Source organism: Salvia miltiorrhiza, chromosome 4 (assembly GCF_028751815.1).
Source record: "Salvia miltiorrhiza cultivar Shanhuang (shh) chromosome 4, IMPLAD_Smil_shh, whole genome shotgun sequence".
Classification (NCBI taxonomy): Eukaryota; Viridiplantae; Streptophyta; class Magnoliopsida; order Lamiales; family Lamiaceae; genus Salvia; species Salvia miltiorrhiza.
The window spans coordinates 54,210,405-54,233,036 of NC_080390.1; positions in this window are offsets into that span (position 1 = coordinate 54,210,405).

Consider the following 22,632-nt stretch of genomic DNA (forward strand, 5'->3'; position numbering starts at 1 on the left):
TCGTGTATCATCGTGTTACACTCTTAATTTCTTTATTTTATTAGTCTTTGTTATAAAAATAAAACATATTATTATATGATGAACTCTAATTAATATTCATCACTAAAAAATAAAATTTTAAAATTATTATATATCATAACTTTGAATTAATTAATCCAAATAATTCATTATTCATTCAACTAAATATTAAAAAAATAATTATAAATCCTAATGAGATGAGTGAATTCTAATTAATTATCTTAAAATTATATTAAAATATAACAAACAAAAGCTAAATAAAAAATAATAAAAAAATACAAAAAATTAAGAGTGGCACACAGTATACACTATGTACTAGGAGTATTTAATTGTCAGTTTTAAAACTATATTAATAAATATAAAGGTTTTTAAATTTTAGGGTTAATAGCCAGAAAATACACGAACTTTCATCAGAATGGCATATTGCACACGACCTTCAAAAATAGCCCCATTATACACCACCTTTTAATTTAGTCGCGAATTGCACCCGGCGAAATTTCCGACCACAACTATGTTTGACCGGCGATGACGTGGTAATTTTTTTTAAAGACGTGGCATTACGCGTGGCTTTTTTAAACACGGTGGCAAGCCACGCGTATAATACGACGTCGTTTGGCTTTGTTATTCCATTTTAATTAAATGAACTCTGATTTCCCAATTATAATGCCCTAATTGTTAAATTAAAATCTCTGTTCTCTCTCTTCTCTCAAATCTCACGCACACACTCACATACACGCACACCCTCTCACATCCTCACACCCACGCCGGAGTTCCTCCCCTCCAAGCCGTCTGCTTCCCTTCGCCAGCGATCGTCTCCCATCTTTCGGCCGGAACAGCAGCCTAACAGCGACCGCCGCAGCCGCTCTTCCCTTTTCCAGATCTGGCGCCTCCCAGCCGCCTCATCTCTCCCTCCTCTCTTTCTCGGCCAGGTCAGCGCCGGTAGCAGCGGCGCCGCCGCTGCTCCCCGCAAATCTGTTCATCCCTCTCTCGGCTCCCCCGCAAATCTGTTAGTCCGCCGCCGCGAAAGCTCCATCTCCCTCGGCCTCTCTTCTCTTCCGGCGGCGACGAGGCCGCCGGTTACCTCTCCCTATCCCAGTGTCATAGACGTCCTCTTCTCTCTCTCTAATCTGTTTCTCCACCTTCAAATCTCCAATCTCTGAATTTTTGGGTGGATTTGATGTTTGTAGATTTGCATATCTAGGGTTTTTTTGTGTGGCTGGGGATTTGGGGATTTCCATTTTGGTTTGCAGATCTGTGGTGGTGTTGCGGCGGTGATGTTGTGGTGGCCGGAGATTCGTGACCACCCGGCACACCTGCAGCCGGCGGCGGGGGCGGGGCGTAAAGCAACAACAGTTGTTTCTTTTTTAATTTTTTTTATTTAATTTTTTTTTTGACAAAACGACGTCGTTTTACATGATCGCCGGTGCGTCCACGTCTGCAAATTCCGGGAGACACGTCATCTAAGATTTTAGGGATGGTCAACGCATGTGCAATTTGCGACTACATTAAAAGGTGGTGTATTATGGGGCTATTTTTAAAGGTCGTGTGCAATATGCAATTCCGATGAAAGTTGGTGTATTTTCCGGCTATTAACCCTAAATTTTATTGCTCTGATTAGTTTTTTGAGACAATATATTGCTTTGATTACTTAATTTTGAAGTACATGCACGCTTGCATATATAACTTTTACGAGTTATATCTTAATTATATACATTATATCAAATAATAACAATAAAATATTTTTTTGCATTGAATAGTGATCCATTTGAGTTATTCAAAATGCAAAAATTACTATTTCACTACATCAATAAATTAAGTGGGGGGGGGGGGGGGAATTAATTGATTATAAATTCAATTAAGTGTCTAAATTTGGGAAGTAATCATAGATTTTTTTTATTATTATATATATAAATAAATTTATAAAGATCACCGGTAGATTCGAATTTGAGAACTTTGACCTTAATTATTGACCACTCTACCATTAAACCAACATCCCGGGAGATAATTTTTACTACTATTATGAGTTAAATTGATGATCCATGTAGGCAGGAAGGAATGCAGATGGTGATGGAGAATTTGAGCTTTTAGCAACCGGGGAGCAGAATTGGGCAAGAAAAAAGGTGGAAACTAAAGAATGGTGGTGGAGTGAAAAGCTATGAATTCAAAATGCAGAATCACATCACATCAATTAAACAAGCAATTCAGCTGATTAATATCTTGTTGGTCTGCGAATTCTTATCGCTTTAATTTGTTTAATTACGCACAAAACCCTTATATATGTACAACACGTATGAATTCGCTATATAAATGTATGAATTGCAAAAAATAAATTTTTGCTACGGGATTCGAACTCAGGACCATGAATTCATCTAACAGGATAATGAATCAACCGTAGATCTTAATGATCTAAGGGCTGAAAATGATTCTTATTTTATATCTTAAGAAAGTTTACTTATTTTAGCCCTCTATATATATATATATATGCCAATTAAACACATGCATGCATCATCAACATCATAATAATTGTTGAGGTAAACCTAGTGTTGCATTAGATGCAACATTTACTTCGAAGAAAATTGGCTGCAACATTTTGCTGCAGTCTATCTCAATTGTCGGCAATACACTGAATTTTTGTGTGCAAGAGGATAATTAATACAATAAATTGAGATTAATTATGCCGAATGAAAGTGTGCAAGAGAACAAAAGTAGTGAGGTAAAGCAAGAGAGAGTTTGATAAGTACTTTTGAGAGAAGAGAAAGTGAGGAAAAATAATATTTATATTATCTCTCTTAAAATAGTAACTCAGTTCTATTGTGTTTTTTTCAAGTTACTAAACTTGATATTTGTGCTTCCCCTATTTTGTGTAGAGAGAATTTTGTAAGCCTACTATATATATAGTGGAAGATTTCTAGACTATGATCTCGTAGTTTTTTCCGATTTAAGTTTTCCTCGCTAAAATTCTTATCTCACACTTTCTTATATTCTGCACCAAATTTGTCTTTCTGGGGAGTTTTAGGGATGATTGAGGGGTTGGGGTTTGTGTTATAATGAGTAATTATGTCTTTTTATATGAAATGTAATTAATTTTTATGCATTTTTATAAAGGTGGAATATAATTTAATTTTGCTATATTAAAAAGGGTATTTTTTTTACCATTATCTCTTTAATTTTATACTAAGAAAAACACAACTTAATTAATTATTATTTATATAGATAAAAAAAATTGTGTATCTTCTAGATTTCAACTTAATTAAGATGACTCATTTATTTATGCATCTTCTAGATTTCTAAGTTACGAACGTGGTCGTGCATATAACGATGATGATGGAATATCTCTTAAAAGTTTGGTCTTAGAATTAGTTTCGATTCAAAGGTTATAACCATTAACGTAAAATCCGAATCAATCCCATATTTATTCCTAAAAGAAAAGTGAAGAACATAATTAATTAATTATTTACTTGTTTGTGACCCATCATCCTACATGAGAGGTGGGGGATCTGCTTACCCAGTATATTTTTTATTCACAGATTATAATATATAAAATTAGATTAGATGTTATGATTCTCTATTCATGGAGAAAAGGTAGTTAACATTTGGAGAACATATATTAATTTATTTCTTCTCTTGCTTTTCTTTTTTTTAAAAAAAAATTGTTAATGTTTGCAATGTGAAACATTCCTGATTTTCGGATTTTCGTTTGTTGAGTGAGGAATTAATTTGGAAACTAGTTTCAGTAGTCTAACCTAATTACCTTTGGTTTTTTTAAAATAAAGGAGATAATGAAAATTAACAAATGTGTGAAAATATGAAGTTTATTTTGTACATTGTCTACAACATTTATTTTTGTGTGATTGAATGTGTTTGATTTTGTGCTGCGACAACTCTGAGTACCTGAAAGTAAATTAACAAATTACAATGCAAGACAACAACCTCCAAAAATAAAAAGATTATTACAAAATTATCTTGGAACTCTATTAAAATAGCAATAAATCTATACAGCTATATTGTGGCCGCCAAAAACTAGTTAAATAAGAAAAAAAATAAGATTTATTGATTTTATTTTTAAAATAAAAATAGGATTTGCTTGTTTTATTGTACTATTATTTATATTTTACTTTTTTGTACCTTTTATTCTTTTTATTTTATAAAAAATAATTACAATATGAATAATACATTAAAATAATTATTTTTTAATAATACTTTAAAAAATAAATAAAATTTTAATTTATCTAATGTATAAATGGTCGATCATAATATGACTGTTTAGCATCAATCTTAAAATAATGATATCTCGGAGATTGAGAGCACGCCACTTTTGAACGGAAAAAGTGAGATAGAGCACGCCACTTTTGGCGTTTAGTGAAAGAGAGCACGCCCGCCTGTCCGAACCACGCCGTGGCTCTACCCGTCATCGGCCACCTCCACCTCTTGAAACAGCCGCTCCACCGCAACATCCACCGCCTCTCCCAGCGGGCCGGCCCCATCTTCTCCCTCAAGCTCGGCGTCCGCCGCGCCGTGAGCAGCGCCTCGCCGATCCAGCAGCAGTCGTCCAGCAGCGGTGCTCCCGCCTCATCGCCGGGCAGCAGCGAGTTCGCCGCGCCACCAGCCCGGCGTTGCTCGCTGCACACCTGCCGTCTCAGTTCGCTGCTGCTGTGCCCGTCAGCCCGGCGCTCGGAGCAACCTCACCGCAGCTTGAGAGAAGCGACGCCATCGACGTCGCGCGGCCTCGACGTTCGCGGCTCAAAGCTGCGTCGAAGGAAAGCGGCGACGTCGTCACAGATTGCCTCCGTTTGTGAGAAATGGCATCGCTCCAGCCTCCCCTCCAAAATTACCCGATTGTGTCTAATAACTTTGCTCCTGTCAGTCGATCATCATCGCCACTCCACAGTTCTACTAGGGATTTCACCACTACTGATCAGACGACAATGAACTCTACGACAGTAATGACGGCGCTTCTCTTCCCCGAGTCTGGGATCACGATGCCTCCGAGCATCACTGTCACAGATAGTTCGGCGGAGAATGCTAGAGCTACTGATGATGTTTCGTTCCCGGAAATCGCTGCGGTGATGACTACCCATACTGTCGGTGTCTCTACTCAGGCCGATGGTCCTAAGGGCCTGATCCCACCTCGCTCGATCGGGACTGCCCATCCGAATGTGCTCAGTCCACCGTCTGCTTCTTTTGCAGATAAACTGAAAGCTAGGGATGGCAGTCCGACAGAGCAAGTTTCCAAGCCTAGGGACGTCCCCGCTCATGACTTTACAATCCTCCGGCCAGAGTTGGTGGATCTCAAACGTTGCCTTGTTTTAGAGCCTTCTTTCCACCAACGACAAGTCCGGCGTTTCGCCCATGCGGTTCACGGCCGGCTGATCCTCCGCAAAGGTGAGTCACCTCGGTTTGCAGCGGATCTTTGGCAGGAACTTCAGCAGCTTTGGAAACCGTCTGTTGGTTGGTCGATTCATCCTCTCGGAAAAGGTTACTTCACTTTTAATTTCGCCACCGACGAGGATAGGGCAGCGGCCTTCGCTAAAATGACTTGGCGTCTACGCTCAGGTATACTCCATCTCCAGGCTTGGGTGCCGAATTTTGATCCCTACAAAGCGAATTCAACCCTTGTTCACGTATGGATTAGAATCTTTAACTTGCCACATGAATATTGGCACCCAGAGGTTCTTTCCGGGATCGCACGAGAAGTGGGTACGCCTATCTTGATTGATGGTCAGTCTGCACAGGCTCATGTGGGTCACTTTGCTAGAATTCTTGTTGAGTTAGATGTTTCGGCTGATATTCCTGAGGCTTTAGATATTAAGTGTGGCGACATTGATTTTACTGTCAAGTTTGTATATGAGAATTTGCCTTATTACTGCTCGGTTTGCAAGGTTGTGGGACATATTTCTAACGAATGCAGAAGGAGGAAAACAAACACGACCGAGGAGGGCTTTACGGAACATCAGGGCCGGGAACGTGGTCAGTCCAAGGTAGATGACCACAGGGTTCATCCTCGTCCCTACACCGGAAATCAGGAATCTCCAGCAAGGGCTGGAAAGGCTTTTGCTGAGGTTGGACAGAAACTGAACTCTTCTTCAGACTCTCCTACCTCATCCAATCCCTTTGCTGTGTTGGTTTCTCTAGAGTTGCAAGATGAACATAGACTTGTTTGTGATGATAACATGGAAAAGCCGCCATCTGATGGAGGCCGAGCTTCAGATGCTTGCATCTATCAGGACAATCAGGATAGAAAGGATTTGGAACAGCTTGAGTCAGATGACGAAAAGAACCAAATTGAGGTAGTGGACCAGGAACACGAGAGGACTTCTGCACCTTTGGTTGTTCAGCCGCTTGCTGTGATGACTGACAACAACGATTTGCTCACTTTGACTGGGACGACAGGACCCATTTCTCGTAGACGAGGGCGTCCGAAAGGGGCTATCAACAAGAAGGGGAGAGTTTCTGATTCTTCTATCAAGCACAGGCTCCGTCGTATCATAATGAATGGCATGTCCTCGGATTTCCAAAACTCAGCACGCCGTGATGATATGCAGGGCCCAGGTCTTGACACTTCTTCACCTGTGGAGTTCCTGAATAAAGTGAATTATGCTCAGTCTAGAGGACAGATTCTGCAAAACTTTGTGATCAACTCCGATAACTCTTCCGATGCAGCCCATGCTATGTCGATTGTGGCCTCTAAAAAATGGGGCGATATGTTGGACGATGAAGATGACGATGTTTTAGACGAGGACGACCCTCTTAAAATGTTCTCTTAGTCTTGGTTTCTTTTTTTGGTTACCCGAGGTTTCTTGCGGGTGCTTTTGCTTGTTTCCTTTGTCTCTGGTCTCTCTTTTTTCTTTTCTTTTTAATAAAATTTCTATTTCAGCATCAATCTTAAAATAAAATAGTGGAGCATTCCATCAATATGTGACTATGTGGGTGTGGATTAGCATTAGAGGGTCCCAATCGAAATGAACCTTTATAAGATGCCAATCATTTAATCATATTAATATATTATATACAGCCATCAGACAAGGGACATCATATACTGTTTCTTTTAGTATTTTCAGACAAGAATCTTAAATTACTCTTCCTCAACAAACCTTATCGCAAATCAAAACAGTCTGATTAATAGTTTCAGGTGCTTTTTTTTCTATTGATTTTCGCCAAATAAAAGTAATAATAATAAATTTCGGTTAAATGTATTTAATTTTTGAATTTGTAGCTAATGAGAGGAAATTAATACTAATACTTTTACTAGTGCCAGCGTATGACAAATTCTAATTGAATTTATGTATTTCCAGCGCAATTTATGAAGTGTATGGATTTCCAAAAAATGTAACGTTTTGGAAAATGAAAACACATTGGTTTGATTATATTTCCTTATGGTTGATGTGAAAACATAAATATTGGTTGCACTGATATGAATAAATGAATATTTAAGTGATGGGGCGCGTTGTAATAATCATAGATGCAGAAAAAAGAAAAAAAAAAAGATTACATAAGATTGAAATAATATTCAATAAATCGCAGATAAATATACAACCTTTTTTTTTTTTTTGAAACTGATACATATTCAACTTTTTAATGAGGCGGCATATTTTTAATTTTGAAGGGTCGAAAAGAATTTAATTCTCTTATTGGGCCGCAATGTAACGAAATGAACCCAAGTCTATTGGGCCCAGAACTACAGGCCTCAATCCTTTTTTTTAAAACAAACAGGCCTCAATCCTTGTTTTCATTTAATCAAATATTAATGTTGTTCATAGCTCCCATTTTATTCAATTATAACTCCCTATTTTAAAATTATAATAAAAAAAATATTTATAAATTTTCTATTTTATCTTATAACCCTTAATCCTCAATTAAATAATAATATATTTTGTGGTTGGAATACTTCTATCAAAATGTTAGTAGAAGATAACGTGCAAATATATTAAAGAAACATATTTTGTACAATGGCTCAAGAATTTGATTTGCTTGCTTTGCTAATAATTTAGAGTGGAGGAATGATTCGAACTTGTTACTCAGCTTAAGTGTTTGGGGTGGAAACGGGTAGTGAAATCACTTCTTTATTTTATTCGAGATATATGGGGTATACAAAATTTAAATTGCTTCGAATATTAATCACTATGCTTAAAAGATTTTTTTTGTATTTTTAATTTTTATATTCTCCCCATATCCACGAAAATATATCATAATTTGTCATTTTGTCCATCCACGAAAACATATTCAAACTTTTATATATATATATATATATATATATATATATATATATATATATATCATCATCATCAATGGATCCACCACTTTTTAATTTATGGGATCATTCCTCTCACTAACTCTATGCATTTTTTAATTCATGGATCCCTTTCTCCACTAATTAAATAAATAATTTTTTTTTCTTAAAACTCTTATTTCCCTCCGTTATGATTTATTTTCGTAGACGGATAGAGTATTTATTAATAATATTTACTTAATGTTCACATTTTTTTTAGATGCATAATCAAATATTGCAACAACTTTTGTTCATAGATTTGAAGAAATTTCAATATTTAGCAGGTATTACTATATAAATTTGAGACAATAACTCATAATAAAAAAAACACTTTTTTAATCAATTTTGTAGTGTGTGTAGTTAATATGGGTTAACTTTTAAAACATATAAGTAAAAAAAAAAAACCTGCTCTTTAATATATTTTTTTTCTATGGAGTACAATTTTAATTGTCTTCCAAAACTTCTTTTAGTGAATTGTCGAATACTATCATATTAAAAAAATATTAATTTATTTGTGAAAGAGAATTTTGATTGGCTATGTCGAATCGTATTGGGAAAGGTAATCATAATTTCTAATATATATATCTTGCTGTCAAACTATGTTGAAAGGTGATATGTTAGCTGTGTTGACTAGCATCCAAATCTACTGGAGTCTTGTTTTTCTACTCCCTCAAAAGGTAGTGAAGACCATTCAAGCAGCTTGCAGGTCATATTTGTGGTCTGGGAAAGCTTCCATTACTAAAAGGAATCTAGTTTCATGGGAACAAATGTGTTATCCCAAGGAGGCTGGTGGATGGAATATTATCAACTTGGAGCTCTGGAACAAAGCTGCAATATGTAAGCAACTTTGGAATGTTTTGAAAAAGAAAGATAAAATTTGGGTAAGATGGATACATGGATATTATATGAAACAGCAGGATTGGAAAACTATGCCGATTCCATCTCAAGCGGCTTGGGTGGTGAAGAAAATTTTGGGAGCCAGAGACTATATGGCTACACTTCCTGACGGTGACACTCTGATGGAGCAAGACTCAAAAAGCTCTATATAGCATTGAGAGGCACACCGGAGAAAAGGAACTGGCATCATATGATCAGTAAAAGCATAGCTGCGCCAAAGTGTCTCTTCATCTTATGGTTAGCTATTATGAAGAGGATGACAACATGTGATAGACTGCAGAAATTTGGTATTCAATGTGACCAAACTTGTTGTTTGTGTTCACAAGGGATTGAATCACTTAATCACTTGTTTTTCTTGTGTCCCTATTCTGCCAATGTGTGGGATAAGCTTGCTATGTGGTGTGGTGTTCAAAGGAAAGCTGGAGCTTGGGATGATGAAGTGGAGTATTTAGAAAGACAAGGAGCTTCGAAGACGGGGAAGCAGCTTATGTATAGACTGTTGGTGGCAACAATTGTCTATCACATATGGAGAGAAAGGAATGAACGAAGATTTAATAGCAAGGCTTCCCATGAAGAGAGTGTAGTTAGACAATGTAAATTGATGATGGTGGTGAGAGGAGAGTTGAACCCTAAAGTTCACAAAATGTTTGTGAACTAAGGCGTTTAGTTTATGTTTTCTTGTTGTAAGTGGTGGTTTGACATGCTTTTGGTAAATGAAACAATACTATTTCCCAAAAAAAGAAAGGTGATATGTTAAATCGAGAGAAATATTTTTAAGATATCCATAAAATGCAGTTTTCAAAGATTAATAAATGTGTTACCCAATGGCCAATTCACCCTCTAAATATTTTGCAAAGGGGCCCTTAACTTTTCTCTATATTACCTTAACTTTTTTCTATATTATAATTAATGGAGAGTAGATTAAAAGGAAGCAGCCCTTTTTTTGGTACGGATGAGAAATGCTTTTGCCTTTAGCTATCTAATCCCTTGCCATCATTCATCCATCTTCACAATCACAATTTGATGGACCTTTTTCTTATTTTTATTTTGTGTTAAATTATAAAAATAATCATTTTTTTTCCGAGTCCATCTTCATTAAAACCAAAATTATAAGAGACGATTCTCTTCACTAATATTTATTGATGAAACAAATATCTTAGTATAACAATTGTAAAGGCTAATAATTATGGTAATAGAACTGACGTCATATTGTATAGTTGGATGGAAACGGCGTCGTCGCAAGCCCAAAGTTTGACCAGAAAATGGACAAATTTGTCAAATTAAAAAATTTAGTAGTTAAATATTTAAAATTCACGTGCAAAATGAGAATTTGTTAAATGTGATTTTTGGTGTCCACCAAAAGTATGACACTTTTCTTTTTAGAACAGGGTCCCACATTTTGTCTTTAACTTTTATCCGTACAAATACTATTTATTTACAAAAAAACCACCTCAAATTCAATCTCAAACACATCTCGTAAAATGGTGAGATTATTTTTCCACTACATAAAAATCATCATCAACATGTCCCTTTGGGATGGCCTAGTGGTTGGGGTGGTTGCCTGTTGTCTAAGAGGTCACAGGTTCGAATACTCTCGGCCACAATAACCACTAGGTGGGGTGTGTGTGTGGTTTGTATTATTTATAATGTAATTTCATAAAAAAAAAATCATCATCAATTTTATCAAAATTTGTGTCCACCAAGAATGTTATATTTTTAATGGACGGAAAGAGTATCTAATTAACCTAATTACAAATCAAATCATTTATTTTTCCTATGAGGCGTTTTCTGATGGTTTAAATTCAAAAGAGTTAACTTTTTTTTTTTTTGGTATCCTTCTTTAGAAATAAAATTGAATTGAGAATTCTCTTTAGTATTTCCCATTGGATCAAAATTGAGTCCAATGATGTTGTTGTGGCAACTTATCCAATAAGCGATTGATGGGGGTCCCTTTCTGCAATAAAAAAAAGATATTCTTAGGGCCCCACTGATAATCTGCACCCCATTTTCTTGCTGTGTAACTCTCTCATTCTATTGCTTGCTATACTAGCATTACTTACTACAAATTCGATCGTATAATTTTTACCCCTAATTTTAACTTTGACTGGGTATCATGTTTAAATCAAAATATAACTGTAAAAAAAAATTAGAGTTGAAGAAAAAAAAAAAAAAGTTTGTGTATAAAATCAAAAATAAACAAAAGTTTGTATACTTTAAGATAATTAAGCCATTTAAATTAAAAATTATTTTGAAACTTTAAATTTCGATCGAACGGGAAATTGTCACGCCAAATTATTTATTGTGTTAATTGCATTTGAAGGCATGATTTTTATAGACCAAATTGTCATGATAACATTACTTTCAAACCTTGGCAATGTGATATCCAATATTTTGATTTGTTTCAATTAAGATCATCATAAATTTGACAGATGCGTCACACTTCGATCTCTCCAACAAATATTTGTTGTTCAAGTTTTTTTAATTTGAGAAAGGGCTTTGACGGGCCACAAAATCTCCTGTACACTCGGGTATACTGTACACTTGGATTGACCCGTATTCAAATCTTGACCCGCATGTTAATCCAAATTTGCATCCTTATCCACATCGTGTAAATGACACTATCCAGTTATACAAATGGCACTGCTTATAATTAATATTATTGAATTATATAAATGACACTGTAACATTTTAAAATGTTATAGTGTTATTTAGAATATTATAGTGTCAATTACAAGAAATGTCATTTATATTTCTGAATAGTGTCAATTATACACAGTGTCATTTACAATGTTATAGTGTCATTTATACGCAGTACCATTTGTATAACAGAATAGTGTCAATTACAGGCAGTGTCATTTGTATAACCGAATAATGTCATTTACACGATTTGAGTTAGGATGCGGGTTTGTATACCCGGGTGTACGGTACACCCGGATTGTACCCAAGACCACCTCTTGACGAGCTCGATGAGAGGAACATTTTTGCACAGCACTCGACGCTCAATACTTGCTAATGTGATCACCATTTCTACTCAATACATTAGCTACAAACTTTTTTTCTAAAATTCGTATTATTTTCAAGTGATACTCTTCCTCCGACCCAGCTAAATAACTTGATCAATTTTTATTTTTTTTTAGTTGAAGCGTCTCAACTAAGTTGATCAATTTCTTTATATATATAGAATAAATATAAGCAAAGAAACATCTAATCACTTATTCACTTTATTACTAAACACACTTAAAACACTAATTTTTTATATTTCGTGTCGAAAAGAAGGGGGTATTATAGAAGGAGGAGCATACATAGGGTATGGAAAGATAATGATGGTGTAATTAATATGATAATTAAATAAAATTAAAGTTAAAGTGAAGATGATGATGGTCCCCAGCAAGAGAAGAGTACGAATAGGGCGGCATCTTGAAACGTGAAAGCTCAGGTGATAAAGAAAGGATTGCCTAAAAATGGAAAAAATGTAGTAAAAATACCAACTTGGCCCTATTAATGGATTCCTTTAAATGGAAAACCCTAACTACCACCTCACCCTAACTACCATCTCTCTCTCTCTACATGTGCATTTGGGCTAGGGATGTCAATGCAGCCCGAAACCCGTGGGCCGACCCGAATAACCCGACAAAATTAGAGGGTTAGGGTTGAAAAATCGCAACCCGAAAAAACCTCCAGCCCGATTAGCCCGCACCCGACTAACCCGGAACCCGATAGGGCTAGCCCGAAAACCCGATGGGCTGGCCCGGTGGGCTGATGGAATTGTGACTGATGCATCCAGTTACAACTTCTGTTATGTTTAGATCTATGGTATTTGCTTAAATATATATATATATATATATATATATATATATATATATATATATATATATGAAGCCTCATTAAAAAAAGTGAAATTAATTAGTTAGAATATATATGTGTGTGTGTGCGCGCGCAATCTCATTAAAAAAAGTGAAATTAATTACGGATTTTTTGTAGAAATTGATTATTAGTATCTCATTAGTTAGAAATTAATTATTAGTATCTCATTTTAAAGTGATACCAATTCTTTTTTTCTGTCAATGATACGTGCATGGCAAATCCACTAATTATTCAGTAATAATCCAGATTGATTCTAGTGCATTGATATATGTTAAATTTTACTATCTCATTTTAATATAATTTTGTTTATGTAATCTTGAATATCTTTTATTTTTGCATTTCATGCTTTGCTATATAATTTATATCTTTAATATCTATGTATATTTTATACATTATACATTAGATCATTAGGAATAATAAAATACAAATGATAATTTTATTTTTACGCCTTTAACCTGATTAGCCCGATGGGCTAGCCCGAAACCCGAAAGTTTAGGGTTAGGGTTGAAGATTTACAACCCGAAAAAATCTCCAACCCGATTAGTCCGCACCCGACTAACCCGGAACCCGATAGGGCTAGCCCGAAAACCCGGTGGGCTGGCCCGATTGACATCCCTAATTTGGGCTTAAGAAAAAAGTGTCTTATGCGTAGCTTTTCAATTTCTATTTGTCGACTGTTTACTATTACAACCTTTTACCTATTTGAACCTCTTTGTAGTAAAATTTAGTTAGTCTAATGAGGATTTGTTTCATGGAGGTTTCGTGAGATGGAAAAAGAATGCATCCAAATCGTTTGGGTTTCATCAACATCACTTTAATTAATTTATCAATAATCAGAATTGATTTGTCAATTCTACAAGATTAGGACATTAAATTGTAGTGTAGATATGCTTAATAATAACAAAAACTAATTCTTACACACATAAAAAAATCATCTCTTGAGCGTGAAAAATTAATTAAATTCTGCAAGAAGACCTAAAAGTATGAAAATAGAAAAAAAATATATATATACATTCATTTGCACCTAGATAAGTAGATATTAGTATTAATAAAAATCCAATTTTAGACTTGCATTACCATACAACGTGAGGTTATAATAAGAATGCTATTTTTTGTGATAAATGATCGAATAATAAATGAAACAATATATAGTGTTGAATAACTATATTAATTAAAAGAATATAGTAAAATTTATGTTCGTTCCATAATTTGAACACAGGTAAAATTCCGTACTCTCCAGATAAATATCGGCCATATATACATTAAATCAAAATCTAACGTTTTAGATTCATTCTCATTTCTAACTACATTTGTCAATTCTAATTGGAACGTCCATTCTATATATATAATTCACTATTCTTAATTTGGATGCAAAGTGATTGACTAATACTTCATCCGTCCATAAAAAGATGTCATAGTTTGTCATTTTGATCCGTCCATAAAAATATGTCTTAATCTATTTTTAGTAATAATTTGTGGGTTTTTATTCAATCACTAATTTGTAGGTCCATTTCTCCACTTACTAGTTTAATTAACTTTTTCCACTTCTCTTAATTTGTGGGGCCCTTTCTCCACACACTAAATAAATACTCCCTCCATCCACCAAAAGTATGATATTTTTGGTGGGCACATGTCTTAAAATGGGAAATGTCATAGTTTTCGCAGACACCCAAAATGACAAAAGTGTTATACTTTTCGTGGACGTACGGAGGGAGTAATACTCAATCCGTCCACTGTAATAGACTCACTTCTTTTGAGTACGAAGATTAAGTACATTTTTTTTACTCAAAATGAAAAATGAGCCTATTTTAATGGGACATCTCAAAAAGAAAAATGAACCTATTAGAATAGAAATAGAAATAGAGAGAGTATAAGTTCTCTTAAAACTCGTGTCACCTTCCTTTAAGAAATGTTTTCGTGATTGGACGAAATATAAGAATTTAGTTTTTAATGTGGGATATATAAGTATGACATTATTGGTCATTTAAGTGCGTGGACTTAATAATAGTATTAATTTAGAGGTACACTTCAAATTAATTAAATCTCATGGACCATCTATCTGAGAGACGCAACCAAGGACCACCTATCTAATATTGACAAAATTTAAGGACCATAGCTGTAATATTGTACTAACCTATTCATGTGTCCCTTTATTACAAGTTTTTTAGTATTGTGGTCCTATTGAATACTTATTCTCTTGCAATAATCATATTTTGCTAAAAATGGAGACCTATTAAACTTCTATCTTGCCTCACTTGAAGGAGTAAAACTAAATTCTACGATAAAAGCTTTGTTTTCCCTTTCTCTTGTAACATAAAACTGATATATATTATCCTACAAATCACTTCATTAAAGTAATACTTTAGTCTCCACCTTTTAAGTGTAATTAATTATGTTATTTCGACCATTAATAAGGCTTTAATTTGATTAATTAATTTTGAGCATCCAAGTTTTTTGTATATGATGAAAAATATATTTTGGGTAAAATATACATGGATAACAGATCGACTGTAGATATATATCATTGATATGGGTAAAGGTGTTTGGCTAAGCTTATTCAAAAAATTTATAAGTTTCAGGAATTTATAAGATCATGTTTCAAGAGCTTATAAATTATTGAATAATTGAGCTTATAAGTTAGAGAGTGAATCATAAAATAGAGAGAGAAAATCATATATAGTTAAAGAGAGAAAATTGTAGAGAGGTGAAATTAGAATGATATATGATAAAAATAACATATCATACTTGAAGTATTTTTTGTAAAATTAGTGTTGCTTTTAATATACTGAGAAAATAAGTTGATGTTGAGGAACTTAATTATTTTTAGGGTAGCTTTTAAGCTCTTAGATCTTATTTTTACAACTTATAAGTTCTATAATAATTTATTTTGCCAAACACTATGAACGAGCTTATAAATTTTTAAACGGCTTATAAGCTATTTTAAAGAGCTTATAAGCTCATCCAAACACCTCTAAATCATCACTAGCTATTATTAATGTTTAGATTTATTATTTATGAAAAGGGAAAGTTGCATATTAATTTACACCCAAAGTTTGAAACAATTGTCAAATTTAGAACATACTTTTGACTTTAGCATGCATTTAGTTTCCCATGAATTTGTTATGTTTTAAATTTAAATTGGGTTGAATTACCCGGTATTAGAAAATCTAGTTAATTTAAATATTCTATATCGAAATTATTTGGATTTCTTTCACATCTCCCATGACCTCGTTATAAATATAAAAAAAAATACTCCCTTTGTGCACCAATTTGTATTCTAATTTATCATTTTGGTCCGTCCACCAATTCGTGTCCTACTCATTTTTAGTAAATATTTCCTTAATAAATACTAAATCATTTTAGGACACGAATTGGTGGACGGATGGAGTAACAATTTGAATAGTACTGAACGATTTTGATTGCTATATACTCCACCTGTCCCCAAATAACTTCCTATATTTCCTTTTTGGAACGTTCCCCAAATAATTTTCTATCCATTTTGGGACATTACCCCATCACTAACTTTATTTATTCTTACTTTTTAATCGTTCATCATTCTCTATACTAATTATAACACATTTTCACAACTGTCAATACTAATTATAATATTTTTTTTCCACTACCAATACACTTAGCAACTTTTCTTTAAAACTTTTGCCGTTCCTTATAAGGAAGTTATTTGAGGGACGAAGAGAGTATATTTTTTAATAACTTTTAAACGACGCCGCGTTCATCGGTACTGAGTAATGTAATGAAAAACAATCCACGTCATTTTTGTATATATACTATATAGTCCTAGTGAAATTTTGACAACTGCTACATTTTTTGGTATCGAATATTCGGAGCATGTCTAGATTTGAAACATAATAAATTTATTAAATATTATTTTCTTGGTCCCGAAACTTAATCACTTTTTTTTTCAGTATAAATTTTAAGGAATTAATATTTAGTGTGTTAAGTATGATATGTGAAAAAACAAAAATTTAAATAAAGGGGGAAAATTGTCATATAAAAAAAATGATCAAGTTATATAGAATAACCCCAAAAAATACTGATTAAGCTTTATAGGACGGAGGGAGTAGTATAATATACATATATTTAAGTCAAACGTGTGTTTTAAATTTGAACCGACGCAAACTTTAAAGTGCAAATATATAATTTCCCACTTAAAAAAGAAGAAGAAGAAGATATTGTAGTATTGTACACTAGTAATTAGTTAACCCACCACCGATGACAGCTGATGTAAAATTAAGCTAGGGTTTTAAAATTGAGAATTTTGAGAGTTTCTCCAAATGAACTTTTGGAAACTACTTGAGTCCCTAAATTTGTAATTTTCAAAATTGACATTGAGAGCTTTCTAAGACTGAGACATAAACTAATCTTTAAATGATTTTAGGACCTTTTGATAACATAGGCCCTAAAATTGTTGATAAAGATATTTTATGGCAAAGGTAGAATTAGAGAATTTATAATAGCAAAAATTTGTGTATATATGAATGCACATGTACATATCTACTTCGATAGAGCTCTCCAATCTCAAGTCAATGTTTATTAATCTTATTTGATCAGTTAGAACATAAACATCATATATATATATATATATATATATATATATATATATATATATATATATATATATATATCACTACAAAAAAAAATCACTAATGACATGAGGCTCGGTAACTATTATGTATGTTATAAAAATTAGTGATATTTGATAGTGTAACTAATCACTAATACTCCCTCCGTTCCGATTCCTTACTTTTGGTGGAAAGGGCCATTTGTAATGGGACAACCCAAAATGGTAAGGGAGCCATATTAATTGAGACGGAAGGAGTAATTACACTTTTAAATGCCACTAATTTTTGTGATACGAATATTAGCTATTAAGTCTCATGTCACTAATAAAATTTTTTGTTGTAGCGTGTGTGTGTGTGTGTTTATCATAGTAAGATTTTTAAGGGTGAACTATGCCTTTATATTGAAATATTTATTGGATTTAAGAACTCTCAAATCTACCCCTATTGAATAGACGTCAGTACATAAATAAGTCAGTGTATATATATATATATATATATATATATATATATATATATATATATATATATATATAGTCATAATATATACTCCAAGGTATAGTCATGTCATTGATGTGAATTAGTAGTACCAATGTTAAAGGAGGGCATGGGACATAAATTATGCAATGATGTGACCTAATTGAATTGAATTGTCACAAGAGGGGGAATTAATCACCTTTGCATAAAGACCTGGCAAGTGGTGCACCAAACTCCCTCAATATTTTTTTCCTTTCTAGTTTGGTGGCCACATAAAGTATCCTTACTAGGTATAAACTATTATTAAAAACATTGAGAATGGAAAATTTTAAGATTACCAAATGAATATTTTATGGATTATATTGTGAAAGTGTACTCTAACTAAAGAGAGCGACAAAATACATCCTACAAACATCAAAAGCAATGTAATAAAGTTGAGGCACTTTCCCGTGCAACTGATTGCACCTTATAATTGGTTTCTGAATGACACTATTTCAACATACAAATGACACTTGAAGATCTTCAAGTGTCATTTGTATGTCGAAGTAGTGTCATTCGAAAATGTTCAAGTGTCATTTCCCGAATAAAGTAGTGTCATTCTGAAAACCAGTTGCACAAGAGTATTTGTGAATAAAGTTTGACAATCATGTAATAAGGAAATTATATTAATCAGATGAATGCACTCAATTTTCAGACCTAATTAACTATTTTAGATTTAAGATATAATTAATAAAAAAAGGAAATTAAAAGGTTGAGTCACATATTAATTAGCATTTGATTAAACATACTAAACACCAGAATTAATCATTTCAAATTTTCTCATAGACTTTGACAATATAGGTACGCCATTGAAAGTAAATCGATGTCTTTAATTAATTGACTTTATAAAAGAAATCCAAAAAAAAATGTAATTGGAGAAACTAAGGATATATAGTTGTTATTCTAACAATTAACAACAAGCGCTAATTAAATTCCTAATTGTCCATAACAATTTAAATATTTTTATAAACAGGTATGTAAATTTTAAAATACTTATACATTAGTAGAACAAATTTAATTTGCATTATGTATATATTTTTTTTATGTCAGCTCACTTATATTTACTTGACAAAGATAGTGGCTGTATGTGTACTATGAGTGAATGTGACAGATGATGCTTAGATTCATGTGGGTTTGATGTATGCACATTATTGAACTTACATCTTCAATTCATCTTTCGAGAAATATCTTTCAAACTTAACTATTATATATTCAGAAATATAGAACATAAAACTTAAATTTTATTTCTTGAAATATAGAATCGAGAAATCAGTTAGTAATTAACTCTTACACCTAATCAGCTAAGTTAGAATTAAAAGCTCATGTGCAATCTAATTAAATTTTCAAAATTCATGAAAAAAAAAAAACATTTTTCACATGTGTGTCACATACATTTTTGATCCCTAATAAGCAGTGGTGGATTTATTTGAGGACAGCAGTGGGCTCCAATCCAATGCGACCCAAATATTTTTTCTATATATATTGAATGTATTTAGCTTAATATCTATATAGTCTAGCTCATAGCTCAACTTAACCTCCAAAAAAAAAATAACATAATAATGATATTTAGTTTATTTTAATAGAAGATAATTTTTTTTAATAAAATGCATAGATATAGCTCTTTATGTGCTTTCAATGTACTCCCTTCGTCCCACGAATCTTGACACGTGATTCTTTTTGGGCCGTCCCACGAATCTTGACACATTTTCAAATAAGGTAATAATTATTACATTCTCCCTCCTACTTAATCACTTTTATTACCTTCTCTTTCCTACTTTATCACTTTTATACTTTATTACCTACGCACTTAAAACACTAATCTACAATTCCTTAATTCCCGTGCCGAGACTAAACGTGTCAAGATTCGTGGGACGGAGGGAATACCTATTATTGAATCAATACAAATAGTATAATTATTTATTATATTAAGTGATTGATTTCTAACCCATGTCCATTAAAATTCTACTTAGACACAAAAATGATCTATACGGAATGTCCAAAATAAATTGGCTCGGAGTCGAGTTCAGCCCCCTTTATAGACAGATCATGATCCGCCCCTGCTAATAAGATATGTGCGCTAGTATAACCTATTGATGAAGAGATATTCTCCAAGACTCAATGTAACAAAAATAAAGATTCAAAGTTTAATTAGTAAAATTACTTCTTTTTTTCTTGTAAAAATATTAGCTATGATCGATGAAGTACGACTAGATCCATTCATTAAAATTTGTGTATAATCCAATTATATTGCCAGAACTTTTTTTTTTTTTTTTGTATAGTACTGAATAGACATGACATTATATAATGCAAGCATGTCAATACATTTTCTTTCTGAAAGTTGTTGTTGGCTGAGCACTTGAAATTTAGACCGTTGATCTTATATCTTGTGGTGATTGGTTAGCATATTCAATATAAAAAAAAATGGATATATCGCACATTATTTTTAGTAACACTACTACTATGAGCATTAATTATCGCACGTTCACTTTCACGATTTTTTTTCCTTTTTGATTTTTGTTTTTAATCCCTCAAAAATTATGTTTGGGGTCATCCAATATACAAATTACATGATATGAAAGTTCAATTTAATATTCAAGTAAAAAAAAATCCATTTAATATTCTTACATAGGCGAATTTGTTAATATCAATTAGGTTCAAGTCTCATTAGTGTAGATTAATTTTCAACTAATTGATGTGTTGTCAGTTTGTGTAAAAGAAAAATGAAAATTTATACCATTACTTATTAAATTGTGATTTTATTGCGAACGAAAAAAATAGAAAAAACCTATCATCAACAAGTGATCTCCTTGAAAGCAAAGAACACAAATATTTATAAATTTACATTTATTAATAGGTAGTTACAGTAACAAATCAGATTGGAGTTTAATTACTAAATACTCTTATAGTTTCTTGTCCAAATCAATTTAAGCAATCATAAGCTGATTTTCACATGGCCACTACCCATTAATCATGTTCAAACAAATCGGATCACATAAAACATGGTTTAACTCCTGCACTGTTTTGGATATATTATTATATATATAAAGGGTGTGATGGGATTTAAATGGAAAAATAAAATGTGTATTTAATTAAGGCAATATCATATCGATAGTTACCCAAAGAACCAAACCTAGTGCAATTTGTACACCAAATATATAAGTTTTGCATCGAATTTATAATTGGTGCCGATTGTTCCATGTATTGTTCTATTTTATATTATTTATTACAATAATATACTTAAACAATATCTTTAATTATTATCTTAATTATTTACAATTTATGTATTGGTTGTATTTTTATTTATAACATAAAAATTCGTCCGAGGGCTACAACAAAATTGTCTAGTAGTGACACAATTTTAATGACATAAAGAGACATGTCACACATTTTCTAACATCTTTAAGTGTATCTATATTCTTTAGTTACACAAAAAATGTAAGTAAATTTTGTTTCGTTTAAAAGTGTAACAATTTTTGTGAAATCTATCCATATAACAAATTTTGTGACATTTAAAATTATCACAAAATATTTTTGTTACACCTTCTGTGTGTGTGTGAGAGTGAGGGTGTGTCACACATGCAAATTAACACACACACATGTAAATATAATTATATTACTGTATTATTAATAAAATTATATTTTTAAAAGAACCAATTATAATATATATTGTCATAAAAAATAATTACACTTTCATATGTCATAAAAATAACTACTCTTTTAAAGTATGTCACAAAAATAGTTACACCTTCATATATCATTAATTTTAGCGACATGTCTTTATTTTTGCGACTCGTCGGGAAGGAAATGCCATGGCAGATAGTCTTGCAAAGTTTGCATTTTCTAGTCGTGTTTATCCCATGTTTTCTGAGGTTTTTCCGCATGTGTTGAGCTCTTCTGTTAGTTCTTAATATATATTTCCTTTTCCTCTCAAATAATAATAAAAAAAATACTCAAATCAACATGTCACAATTTTATTTAGTGGCATTTATAAGTGTCACTATTTATAAAAAATTATGACTTTCGAATGGATTTTAAATTTGAGAATTATAGTTTTGTGGTAAAACTATAACAAATAAAAAATAAAAAATTTATATATTAATTGTTACACTAAAATTAGAATTCATGTACGGTTCATAAATCGACTAAAAATTTATGTATTTACAACTCAATACCAATTAATGTTAATTAAGAAAAAAGGGATTTGAGAGTTGGAACCATAAGTTATATATATCTCATGTCCCATATGGCCATATCTACTATCAACTATCAAGTACTACGCATTAAATACAAACTTCACAAACTAAAAAAAAAATAGTAAAATTTAATCAAATAAACAAAACCGCAGTTTGTAATTAGAGGCCATGTATGGATGCGTTTATTGAATTCATAAACATCCCTTAATTTAATTCCTCACTAATCCATGAGCTAGCTAGCCACCACTTATGAATTAATTAAATAAATTCCGAAAAATAGTGACAAAGAAAAAGGGGGCAT